Below are 12255 nucleotides of genomic sequence, written 5' to 3' on the forward strand. Positions count from 1 at the left end.
TCCTTGGCTTGGTTTTCCTGGCCTCTCGAGGCCTTGAAAGTTCAATCTGAGATTCTTTATGAAAAGTTCCAGAAAAGCAGATTTAAAAGAGCCTATATGATCAATTTCTATTCTTGCTGTACTTATGTAAATAATTGGGTCAAGTTTATTGAAACTAGACTAATTTTGCCAACCAATTAGTCCTAATTTGGCTATCTTTCGTAAAAATTAAGGTGATTTTAGAGAGAAAAATTATGTTTCAATAGAAACTATAGTATACATTCATGGATATTAGATTCTAGTTCTGATAATTGTCTTTGAAGTTTTCTTTTATATCTGTAAATTGGACTGGATCCTGAATTCTTCTAGTCTCCTGAAATATCTGGTTAAAAATCCCCAAACTAATGTTTTCAATTTTTTCTGTCATTTTCATTTGGAATCATTGAGAACTGAAACCACTCTTTTTCCTGAAGTCCTACAAACTGAAGCTGAACAACTTGACATAAACTTGAGAGATTCATGCCTGTTGCTGTGTAAGCCACTCAGAAAGATACTTGAACACCTGATGACATCATCAAAGACATTTCAAACTGCAAAAGATGCTACAACCCTGACATCTAGAAACCTTTTGACTAGCTGCCCCCTGGGCTCAGAAACTGGTTTATAATTTGCTCTAACCTTTAACCTTGTTTTTCTGTTTCTCTAGAAATACTCCTTATTAAATACCTGGTTACTTGCTTACATAATATAGGCCTAACTTTGGAAGCCCACATGCATCATCATCTTACTAAGAGACTGGTTCAATGAGGTGGAACAACCTACGCCCCTTATCAGCAGAAAGAAGTTAGAGCAGTCATTACCCTATATCCCTCAAGATTGAGGAATGAACAACAAAATGGGGGGATTTGTAACTGCAGGCCCTCCAGGACCAGTTCAACTGACTCCATCTCTTATCAACAGAGAGATTAAGAATTGCTTTTCAGAAAATTTACAAAGTCATGTAGCCAGAGCATGCACAGAAGAAGAAATATTGACCTGAAATGACCTCAGAACCAAAGATTCTCCTCCCTACAGAATGAAAGGACCGGGACATGACCAGAACTTAAAACTAGGACTCTTATCAGAAGCAAGGGGTCCCTCATTCAGGAAGACCTGGTGTTAAAATTCCTTCCCCACCTCATCATAAATGTATAGAACCCTATCATAAAAGTTTAGAACCTCATCATAAATGTTTAGAACTCTGTCATAAATGTTTAGAAGCCCACCAATCAAAACCTGTCCCACCAGAGTTTCCATGTGCCAGTCTGTTCTACCTAACCTCTTTTTTTTTTTTTTTAAAGATTTTATTTATTTTATTTTTTGCCCCCAAAGCACCAGTAGATAGTTGTATGTCACAGCTGCACACCCTTCTAGTTGCTGTATGTGGGACTCGGCCCCAGGATGGGCAGAGAAGCGGTGCCTCGATGCGCACCCAGGATCCGAACCCGGGCCGCCAGCATCGCAGCGTGTGCACTTAACCACCAAGCCACAGGGCCGGCCCTACCTAACCTCTTAAATTTTGCCCCAAATCCTGAATCAAGGAGACAGACCTGAGGGCATACACCCTGTCTCCGTGCAGATCAATCTCGCATAATAAAGCTGATTTCTCTTCCCCAAAGCTGGTGCCGTAATTGTTTTTTTGTGTTCATCCGGCAAGAGAACCCCAATTTTGCGTGGTAACAATACCATTTGGATCTTTTTCATCTTATAGGAGTTTCCATTCTTTGCCAAAACTGAAATCTCTTTGATGTCTTTCAACATATTAATTGTAGTTATTTTTGTGTAGGTTTTTTGTGTAGTTATTTTGGCATGGATGTGTGACAGTACACATTGAGTACTGCCAATCAGGGAAACTCATCCATGCCTTGGTGTCCAGAGTCTTTATTAGGACTCCACAGTTGACTGTCCACACCCCGTATCATTTAAATCAATTTTATTGTGGCATGACATACATAAAATAAAATGTACTGCTTTTAAGTATGAAATTTCATGAGTTTTGACAAATGGAACTGGGGTGCTGCCATAAAAACAAGGGAGTAGGCAAACCTGGAAAGCCTTTGAGGAAACTGTTAGTGAAAACCAGAAGAGCCTCAAAGAAACTGTTTCTTCTTTATTATGATAAATTATTGAATAGTTACACCAATTCCATTAATAGTCTCATGCAAAATTAGCTAACTGCCAAGTTAGGGAATAGCCCACAAGATTACCCTCACTTCTAAAACCAATTACAAGTTAGGGGGTCCCCAAGACCACCCTTAAGTTTGGTAATTTGCCAGAGAGACTCACAGAACTCATCGAAGGCTGTTATACTCACGGTTATAGATTATTACAGCTATAGGACACAAATTAAAATCAGCCAAGGGAAGAATTACATAGAGCAGAGACCAGGAAATTTCCAAATGCAGAGTTTCTAGTTGTCTTCTCTTCCTGGAATCAGGGACAGTGTTACTTTCCTGGCATTGGTGTGTGACAATACACACTGAGTACTGCCAATCAGGGAAACTCACCCATGCCTTGGTGTCCAGAGTCTTTATTAGGACTCCACAGTTGACTGCCCACATGGCTGACCTCAGGCTCCATCCCCTCCAGAGGTCGACTGATATGAAATCACCAAAAGTTCCCGAGTCCCCACCCTAAATTACAGTTAGTATAGCTCAAAACCCCCACCTTCAATCACACTGTTACTGTCTGGATGGCCCCAGGCCCCCAGGTAAACAAAGACACTTTTATCAGGTAGGACATTCCAAGGGCTTGGAGATACTTCCCAGGAGCCAAGAGCAAACACCAGACCTTCTTTTGGGTCAAGTTAAATTCTTTACTACACAGGCCACCTCCTGGCTTTTGGCTAAGGCTCTCAAAGCAAAACAATCATCTTTTGTCTTATACTCTGAGGAGCCAACGTGGGGTGGAGAGAGATTTAAGGAAATAACTAATCCATTCTATAAAGCCATTAATACATTTTCATATTTTTGTACAAATTTGACTACTCTTTCTCCCCCTTGATCAACCACTATTTGTACCTTATAATTAACTTGCCCAGAACTGTTTAGTATAGAAATTAGCTGATGGTTAGCTAAATCCAGTTCTTCTTCAGGTCATTTTACATCAGTAGTACATCCTAAGGAGGCTTTAACTCAAGCTTCCAATATATTTGATCATCAAGGCTAGTCTTATCATAAGACTTGTTTACATAAGGGAGTTTGCTTTTATCAACAAGGCCAGTGTTATACCACATCACAGCAAAGGAAATATGAAAAACAAAAGCCAAAAGATACTGGCACAGGGGGCCTGCCTGGTGGCATAGTGGTTAAGTTCGCATGCTCCACTTCGGCAGCCCATGGTTAGCAGGTTCAGATCCCAGGGGCAGACCTACACACAGCTTATCAAGCCATGCTGTGGCAGGCATCCCACGTGTAAAGTAGAGGAAGATGGGCACAGATGTTAGCCCAGGACCAATCTTCCTCAGTAAAAAGAGGAAGATTCGCAACAGATGTTAGCTCAGGGCTAATCTTCCTTGCAAAAAAAAAAAAAAAAAGTACTGACACATTGTTAGAGTCCCATTCAGTCATTAACAATGTGTCCAGTCCATCATCATCTTGTATGTCCCAGAGCAATGTCGCTGAGGTTTGCAGGCTTCAATTTGACCTTTCAGGTTCCAAAACCATGAGTGGTCTTGGCAATACATGGCTTCACCCTTTCGGGCATCTATAACAATTGACCTGAGACAATATCTTCTATTGCTCTGAGTCTCTCTCGAGGCACCAGTGTAATATTGGATCCACTCATTGCATAATCCATTTATTCATTCTTTCTTTTACCCTCAGTTATTATTCCCTCTTCACTCCCTCTATCATTTTACTAAAACCTTTCTACTTTTATAAGAGATGTTAGGTTCAGGCACTGTACTGGTCCAGATTTTTAGTGGCAATACCAGTTGTGCCCCCCAAAATTCATGTGTTGAAACCCTAACTCCAACGTGACTGTATTTGGAGATAGAGCCTTTAAAGAGGTGATTAAGGTAAAATGAAGTCGTAAGTGCGAGGTCCTAACCCAAGATGACCAGTGTCCTTATAAAAAGGGGAAGAGACAACAGGGATATGTGCACACAGAGAAAAGGCCACGTAAGGACACAGTAAGAAGACAGCTGTCTGCAAAACCAAGGAAAGAGGCCTCAAGAGAAACCAAACCTGGGGCAGGCCAGGTGGCGCAAGCAGTTAAGTGCGCACGCTCCGCTGCGGTGGCCCAGGGTTCGCCGGTTCGGATCCCAGGCGCGCACCGACACACCGCTTGTCAAGCCATGCTGTAGCAGCGTCCCATATAAAGTGGAGGAAGATGGGCACAGATGTTAGCCCAGGGCCAGTCTTCCTCAGCCAAAAGAGGAGGATTGGCAGATGTTAGCTCAGGGCTGATATTCCTCACCAAAAAAAAAAAAGAGAGAGAGAGAAACCAAACCTGATGACACCTTGATCTTGGACTTCCAGCCTCCAGAACCATGAGAAAATACATTTCTATTGCTTAAACCACCCAGTCTGATATTTTGTTATGGCAGCCCTAGCAAACAAATACACTAGTCCAGAAAGTGCCTCCCCCTCAGTCCACTCCCGTTACATTAGTACAGAGCTAATGGGATATCTTTTTTTTTTTTTTTGAGGAAGATTGGCCCTGAGCTAACATCTGTTACCAGTCTTCCTCCTTTTTTCCTTTTTTCTCCCCAAAGCCCCAGTAGATAGTTGTATGTCATAGTTGTACATCCTTCTAGTTGCTCTATGTGGGATGACATCTCAGCATGGCTTGATGAGCGGTGCGTAGGTCCACGCCCAGGATCCGAACCAGCGAACCCCAGGTCATCGAAGCAGAGCATGCAAACTTAACTGCTACGCCACCAGACCGGGCTAATGGGATATCTTGACCACTACGCAATACAGCTACATTCCCCATCAACCCCAATTTTCCCAGATGGGGTGAAGGTACAACCCACCCCCTCAGGCCCTTGGGAATTCTGATATAAAAGTTTAAAGGTCTAGTTATAGTTATTTGCTTAGGGATCATCCCTGCTTCCAGCACCCAGAGTTGCAGCCCTGGTCCTGGACCACTGCATCAGGTAGGAAAAAAGAAAGTCGAGATGATGTGGGGAAGAACTGCATGACTGTACCAGCATCCTCCCCAACCAACACCCTCTTCCCCAGATTCCCCAGAAGAGCAGAGGAATCTATCCAATGGGGACCCTCCCTTGGCCTTCCTTATGTTGAGTGTGAGCACACACTTGTGAAGACATGTAAACCAACCCTCATCCCTTTATTCCCCCCACCTGTGCTTTAGACAACAAGTGTTTCCATTGCCCATCCATCAAACCATTGCTCTGAAGATGATATGCAGTATGATATGTCCACTCGATGTGATATCTCTTGGCCCACTTTTGAATTGAAAGTGTATCCCTTGGCCTGAAAGTGTATCCCTTGGTCTGAAGAAATGTAACTCAGTGGTCTAAATTGGTACAACAGCTTCTGTTCCCGTCCTTTTGTTGTATTTTAAGCATTTGCATCTACTATCAGATATGAAAGGCCCAGTCTTGAGTAAGTGTCTGTTCCTCTCAGAACCCATTTGTAGCCCCCAGGGACTACTAGCCTTAGTCCAACTTGCCAGCTGTGTATGGGATCTTCACCCCCAGAGAGGCTGCCCCCTAGCCATCTGCAGTCTCTTTCTTGCTGGCAGACAGAATAGTCCTTATTGGCATTTTATGCCTGCGGCGGTACAAGAAGAAGATGTCCATACTCAGCCCATCTCTGCATTGCTGTATCTCCCCATGTCTGCTCACTCCATAGAATCAATTGGCCACTTCAGGTGAGCACACGAGGATATCCACTTGCCAGTCAACTTCCAATCCTATAAAGAGGGTCTTCTGTTGGGGACTGATATGCCCTACTTTAAAGTACCCCTTAAATTCTTGTAGTGATTTCCAGAGGGTTATGCCCCTTACAGGGATCTCTCTAACAGGCCAGTTTTCCATTTCTCATCTACCTGACCATATGGGCAGTTCATTGCTACCGCCCATTTGTAAAAAACCAAATACAGGGGCAAACAGCATGTAATTCAGCCCACTGAGTTAGTTTGTTTTTACCTCCTTCAATCAGAGTGATGGCCTTTCAAACAGGATGCTGTTGGTTCATCTTGGAACTGCCATCCACAAACCAAGCAGCTCTTTGTTGATCAATACAAAGCTGTTCATATAGCATTGCCCATGTGATCATAGGATCTGGCAGTTCCTCAGATATTTCCAAAGTCAGCCCTACCGGAAAAGAGGCCCTGCTTATGAATACAGTAAGTACCTCTTAAGTGTACTTCCCCAGTGGCATGTTCCTGCACAAACCATTTCCATTTTATTATGGAATTCTTCTGGGCACTCCTTTCTCGTTAAGAGTGTTTCTCCACCGTCACGCAAGACATAATGGGTATTTAAGGTTTCAGGATTATTTTATGTCTTTCAGTCATAGGGGCAATCTCAAAGCCCAATGGCCAGCTAATTATCTCTTAAATGGAAGTTTTCTGTTCCAAAATCCCAGTGGTCATAACTGAGTGGCACTCATTGGCTTTTATCATAAGCCCCAGTCTGTGATCCACACAGGACTATTGTACAGAATTCGTCAGTACCAACACTCCAACTTCTAGCATGGCTTTCATTAAAAGAGAATCTCTTTTTGTACACCAGACATTCTATGCTGTTTCAAAATAACAACCTGTGTACTGCTTCCCAGTTAACATGTCCAATCAACATTAGCAGAAGGGCAGATTTGCATGCCTTCTGTTTTATAATACTATGTAGGGGAAGCATTCCTAGTAAGACAAAATATTCATCCTTGTAATAAATTAAGCTAAAGGAGACACCGCCACTTCCTATAAAGTTTGTTCAAACAGTCCAATTTACATTCAAACATTCACCTTAATCCTATCAACCATTGTGTTTGTATATCCACCCAATCTAACTGTAGTGCCCATTAGGACTTCATCAACAGGTTTTGGAATCACAATGCCTGGGGCTCTGTGTCACTGAGTCCCAGAGAAATCTCTTCTCCACCCTGTGACAATTTTACCCATTCATGTGTATATAGCTTGGGGTCCTCAGTCAGGGTCAGACCAAAGGACCCTGTTCCTTTCATCAATTCTTATGCTAATTAGATTGCAGCCCCGACTCGCCGCCCACCCCCACACCCTCCAAGATTGGAGTCAGATTTTTCCGCTGGCATCTTTGCATTCTGGCTTTTTAGATTCCTCTAAACTAGGATAAATAGAGATTTGATTAGGATTCTTTAATGTTGGGGGACCAGGAGGGGCTCCCATCTGTCCTCCCAACCACGGACATTGCTGTATTAAGATGCTTGTTTTGTCCTAGTCAACGTTTGCTTTATTCATCTCATTTCAAAGATTTCCACTCTGCTGGGACAAGTCCCTTGACTTACCCCTTCTCTTTCATTGTTCTCTTAAAAATCACTCTTCTCTACCTGTTGTTTCAGCATAACTTTTTCCTTCAATAGTGGCCCTGAGACCAGCCAGAATCCAAGCTTTCTTAGCATCAAGATCCACTCCAACATTTTCTTTACTGTCAGTTTAATTTTTCCCATTGATGCTAGCCCCGAGGCTGGTGGTGGTAGCTTAAATGGGCAGGAATTTGAGACTGGCCCGGCATTAGGATTGGCCCCACCATTTTCCTTTATATTTATTTTAGCTATTACAGATAACAATAACCAAGGGATTGTATACTTAGTTTGTTTCTTGTTATTTTGCATTTTCTTACACATCCATTGTGCCTTTTTTTTAGGTTTTGGATCCATCATTTGCAAATTCCGTTGGTAACTTTTACCTCCAGTTACTGATAACAGCATGACCGCAGTTGCAATACCATGGTTGATCCTGTGGTCATCCAGGAAACAAAGTTCATCATAAGTCACCTCCTCATCCTTCCTCTTCTCAAACCACATATTTTAGTGAGTCAGGGTCCTTCTAACAAATCCCATTTCTGATGCCAACTGTGATGTTAGCCAACTGCTAATTTTTGGAATGGACCACAAGTCTACTTTCACTTCTAACAACAGTTGCAAGTTTGGGGGTCCCCAACACCACCCTTACGTTCAATAAATCACTAGAAGGACTCACAGAACTCACTAAAAGCTGTTATACTCATGGCTACAGTTTACTACAGTTAAAGGGTAAAGATAAAAATCAGTCAAGGGAATAAGTGCATTAGGCAGACACTAGGAAAGGTCCAAATGCAGAGCTTCCAACTGTCCTCTTCCCATGGAGCCAGGGACAGGTTATTAATCCTGGCATTGATGTGTGATGGCATGGAGTATTGCCAACTAAGGAAGCTCACTTCAGCCTTGGTATCTGAGTCTTTATCAAAACTCCACAGTCAATTGCCTATTTATTGCCTATTACGTACCAATATTGCCTATATTTGCAGACCCTCTGGAAGTTGACTGGTATGTGACCCAATTGCTGACCATAAATCACTTGCTTGTGTGACACAAAGCCTCCACCTAAATCATATTGTTACTATTTGGCTTGGCCCAAGGCCTGTACACTAAATAACCTTGTTCATATCTGCCTAACCCAAGGCCCCAGGTAAACAAAGTCACTTTTATCAGGCAAAACATTCCAAGGGGTAGAGATTATGTCCCAAGAGCCAAGTAGAAAAACCAGGACTCTCTTTAGGTAAACTTAAACTTTACTACAAAAATCACCATTTTAGGGGCCGGCCCTGTGGCGTAGCGGTTAAGTGTGTGCACTCTGCTGCTGGCAAGCCCAGGTCTTGATCCCGGGCGTGCACCAACGCACTGCTTGTCAGGCCATGCTGTGGCGGCGTCCCATATAGACTGAAGGAGGATGGGCATGGATGTTAGCCCAGGGCCAGTTTTCCTCAGCGAAATGAGGAGGATTGGTGTGGATGTTAGCTTAGGGCTGATCTTCCTCACACACACACACAAAATCGCCATTTTAAAGATGACAAAACAATTCCAAAAAGAATTTAAGTAAATGGCCCCAGTCCCCACAAGTGGTAAGTGACTGAGCTAGAATTAAGACCCAGGCCACTAAGGTCTACCATCTCCCATGAGGCATAGGGTTTCACCTGACCCACAATCACACAGGCAAATTTCAAAGCCAACACAGTTCTTACTACTATATTCTTTTAACCTAAAACTCTGTTAAAAAATATTCAATACTCAACCCTGATATTCTCTTACTGCAAATTCTGCCCACTTAATGACTAGAACAAATAAAAAAATATTCAATACTCAACCCTGATATTCTCTTACTGCAAATTCTGCCCACTTAATGACTAGAACAAATAGCTTCTACTTCACCTTTGTCAAAACTGACTTTAGTGGAGCCATTTTAAAATGGATTTGGAGCTGCCTTTCCAGATAAACTGCTTTGCTGTCTTGAACCTTGGACTAGGCCAAAATGGCAGTTGTTTTATGAGCAACTGTTTGAGAAGTTAACAGGAGAATAGACATTATGATCACAAAGACTGAGGATTGAGGACTTTCTGAAGATAGAATCAACCATCAATCAACATTTAGCCAAGACTAGCTTCTGCCTCCAACTGCAATTAAAATTCTTTGTAACGCAACCTTTCTTCTTTGCCTTTAAAAGCCCCTGACTTTTACTCCCTAGTGGGATACTATTTAGGTTTCTACCTGAATCTGTGCTCCCCAAATTGCAATTCTTTGATCCCAAATAAATGCTTTGGCTCTTAAACTGGTTTCTCTTTTTGAAGGTTGACACCTTGTTTTAAAAATACATCTTCAGGGCCGGCCCCGTGGCTTAGCGGTTAAGTGCGCGCACTCCGCTACCAGTGGCCTGGGTTCGGATCCCAGGTGCACACCAACGCACCGCTTCTCCGGCCATGCTGAGGCAGCATCCCACATACAGCAACTAGAAGGATGTGCAACTATGACATACAACTATCTACTGGGGCTTTGGGGAAAAAAAAAAATGGAGGAGGATTGGCAATAGATGTTAGCTCAGGGCTGATCTTCCTCACCAAAAAAAAAAATACATCTTCAAGATCAAATACATATATGGAATCTAATTCTATCCAAGCCTAATTCTTCTGTAAAAGATAATGTGTAAAATAAAAGTTTTAATATTTCCTACAGAGCAAAAAACTCCACTAAACACAAACACCTCAAGACTTGCCAAAGGAATATGTAAATCGTAAGTAGGAGGCAGTGGAAAGGGTCTGACTCCACCAGTCCTCCTTCACTGCCTTCCACCCCCCTAAATCAGTGAAATGAAAGGCTTATGAACTCTATCAGAGAGCAAGTGCATGGAGAAGGAAAGCACAGGTCAGTGAGAAATACAAGTAAGCCAGGGAAAACCAAACAGCATATGGAATTTCCTTCATTTCAGGAGGAAATTCCAGTACCCCAGAATGTGCCCTTTATGTAGGTGGCAGCCATTCTTCCAGATGCCAAGGGCATTTCTCATGGAGAATATCTGACCAGCTAAGGGAGAGATGGCTTAGGAGACTGCAGAGGTTGCTAAGAACCATTTAAGAGAAAGTCAGAACCTAGTCAACTCGTTATGTAAACACATGCAGGTAACAGGGACATTCGTAACATCTGTCTTTTCTCCTTTTTAAAACGACACTCAGGGGTACAGCTATCTGAAGATAGACTCTAACAATAGCTGATAATAGGAAAAGAGGCCTGGCTGCAGGAGCTTCTAGGAGATAGAACAGACCCTGGAAAAATAGGAAAGTGCCTGCCAAAACTGCCGCCCATACTTCAGGTAGCGCCCTCCGTGGCCAGGCTCAACTTGGCCAGGCCTATGGACATGAGGAGGAACACCCAACATTTCCAGAGAAGCACAAGAAAGGACAGATTCCCCTAAAATGTGCATCCAGGAAGAGGCCTCCTCTACCCACGTCAAAGGCAGGTATTCCACGGCCCTCTCCCCGAAGACACAGATGAAGGGTAGAGAGAGTGGAGAATCATATGATTTGCCTGCTTTGTCAAAGGGAGGCTGGCAGTCCCTGCCAACTGGGGCAAGAACCTGTCAGGGGGACAACTATGGAGAAAAGAGCCGTGGGATATGGCCTCCAGGAAGTATCACTCCTGTCCAAGGAAGAGGGTGCCAGGTAACTGGTGTGCACTACCCAGGAGATAGCATCCTCCATGGCCATTGCCCAGGTACCCTAAGCATGGTAAGGCGGGGGCGGCGGGGTGCCGGGAGGTGGACGAAGGTGGGGAAACGGACAGAAGGGGAGGGGGGCTGGCAATAGTTTCCTGGAAGGCCTTGTGAGAGGCAGGGACCCCTGGGGTGTGGCACCAGGGCGTGGGCCTCCTCTGCCCACATCTAGAGGAGGTACGGGTCTCATGGAAAATGGATTTTCAGTTGACATGACAGTCACTACCAGCAGGTCTCAGGGATCTTTATGGGCCCTGCCTCACCAGATTTCATCCCCCCAAATCTGACCCAGTCTCCCAATCCCACCCACCCAGGTCAGGATTTGGGGATACAGAGGTGCCCAACGTACCTGCCTCTTACCACCGAGTCCAGCCACCACCACAGGAACCGAGAGGGCGGCATCGAACCAGAGGTCAGGGATCTCAGGGAACCTCAGGAGAGGAAGGTGGGCGAGCTCTCCCACCTCAACCCTCTCCCATCCTTCCTCCTCTACCCACCCTCTGGGAGCCCAGCTTCCTGGAGTTGAAGCCAGCCCTCAAACTACTCATGCGCGGGCAACCACTGCCTCTGGCCTCACAACGACCGCCATGGTTTCTAAGCGACGTATCCTCTAGGTTCTGAGGGAGCAGAAGCGCCATCTGGTGGTGGGCATGTGCAGGTACAGATCGTGGTCCACGCGCTAGTCGGGGGCTGCGGCCTGTGTCTTCCAGTGGGTCCTGCTGATGAATGGATGAATGGATAGATGGAAGGAAGAAAGGAAGGGAAGATGAATAGATGGATGAATGGGTGCTTGGGGCTTCCGAGAGCGAAGGAAGGCCGGGCAGGCGCCTGGCTGACTAAGCAGCATCAGGAGCCAGGGGGTAGTATTCCTTCTTCAAGCCAGCCTTGAGAGTGTGCCTGGAACTCTCCCTAAAGGGATCTGCCCTGTGACCCCAAGAGGGGACTGCCTATGTGCTTCTGAGTGGCTTTGCTTGCTCTGGGGCTTCAGCACCTGGAGCCACAGGCCGAGCCCATGGAACTGCATGACCCACTGGAGGGATGAGGCTTACC

General features: G+C 44.5%; 1 long non-coding RNA gene across 1 annotated transcript in view; it reads right to left on the minus strand.

Moving 5' to 3' along the window:
* LOC147912903 (uncharacterized) overlaps window positions 1–11656 on the minus strand; it is a 46996-nt gene extending 35340 nt beyond the window's left edge. The window contains exon 1 of the long non-coding RNA XR_015549581.1: window positions 11555–11656. This is a non-coding gene — a long non-coding RNA (uncharacterized LOC147912903). The remainder of the gene's footprint in view (window positions 1–11554) is intronic.
* Window positions 11657–12255: the final 599 nt, after the last annotated feature.

The sequence above is a fragment of the Ceratotherium simum genome, chromosome 33 (genome assembly GCF_057802395.1).
Source record: "Ceratotherium simum simum isolate JZ-2026a chromosome 33, ASM5780239v1, whole genome shotgun sequence".
NCBI classification, from domain to species: Eukaryota; Metazoa; Chordata; class Mammalia; order Perissodactyla; family Rhinocerotidae; genus Ceratotherium; species Ceratotherium simum.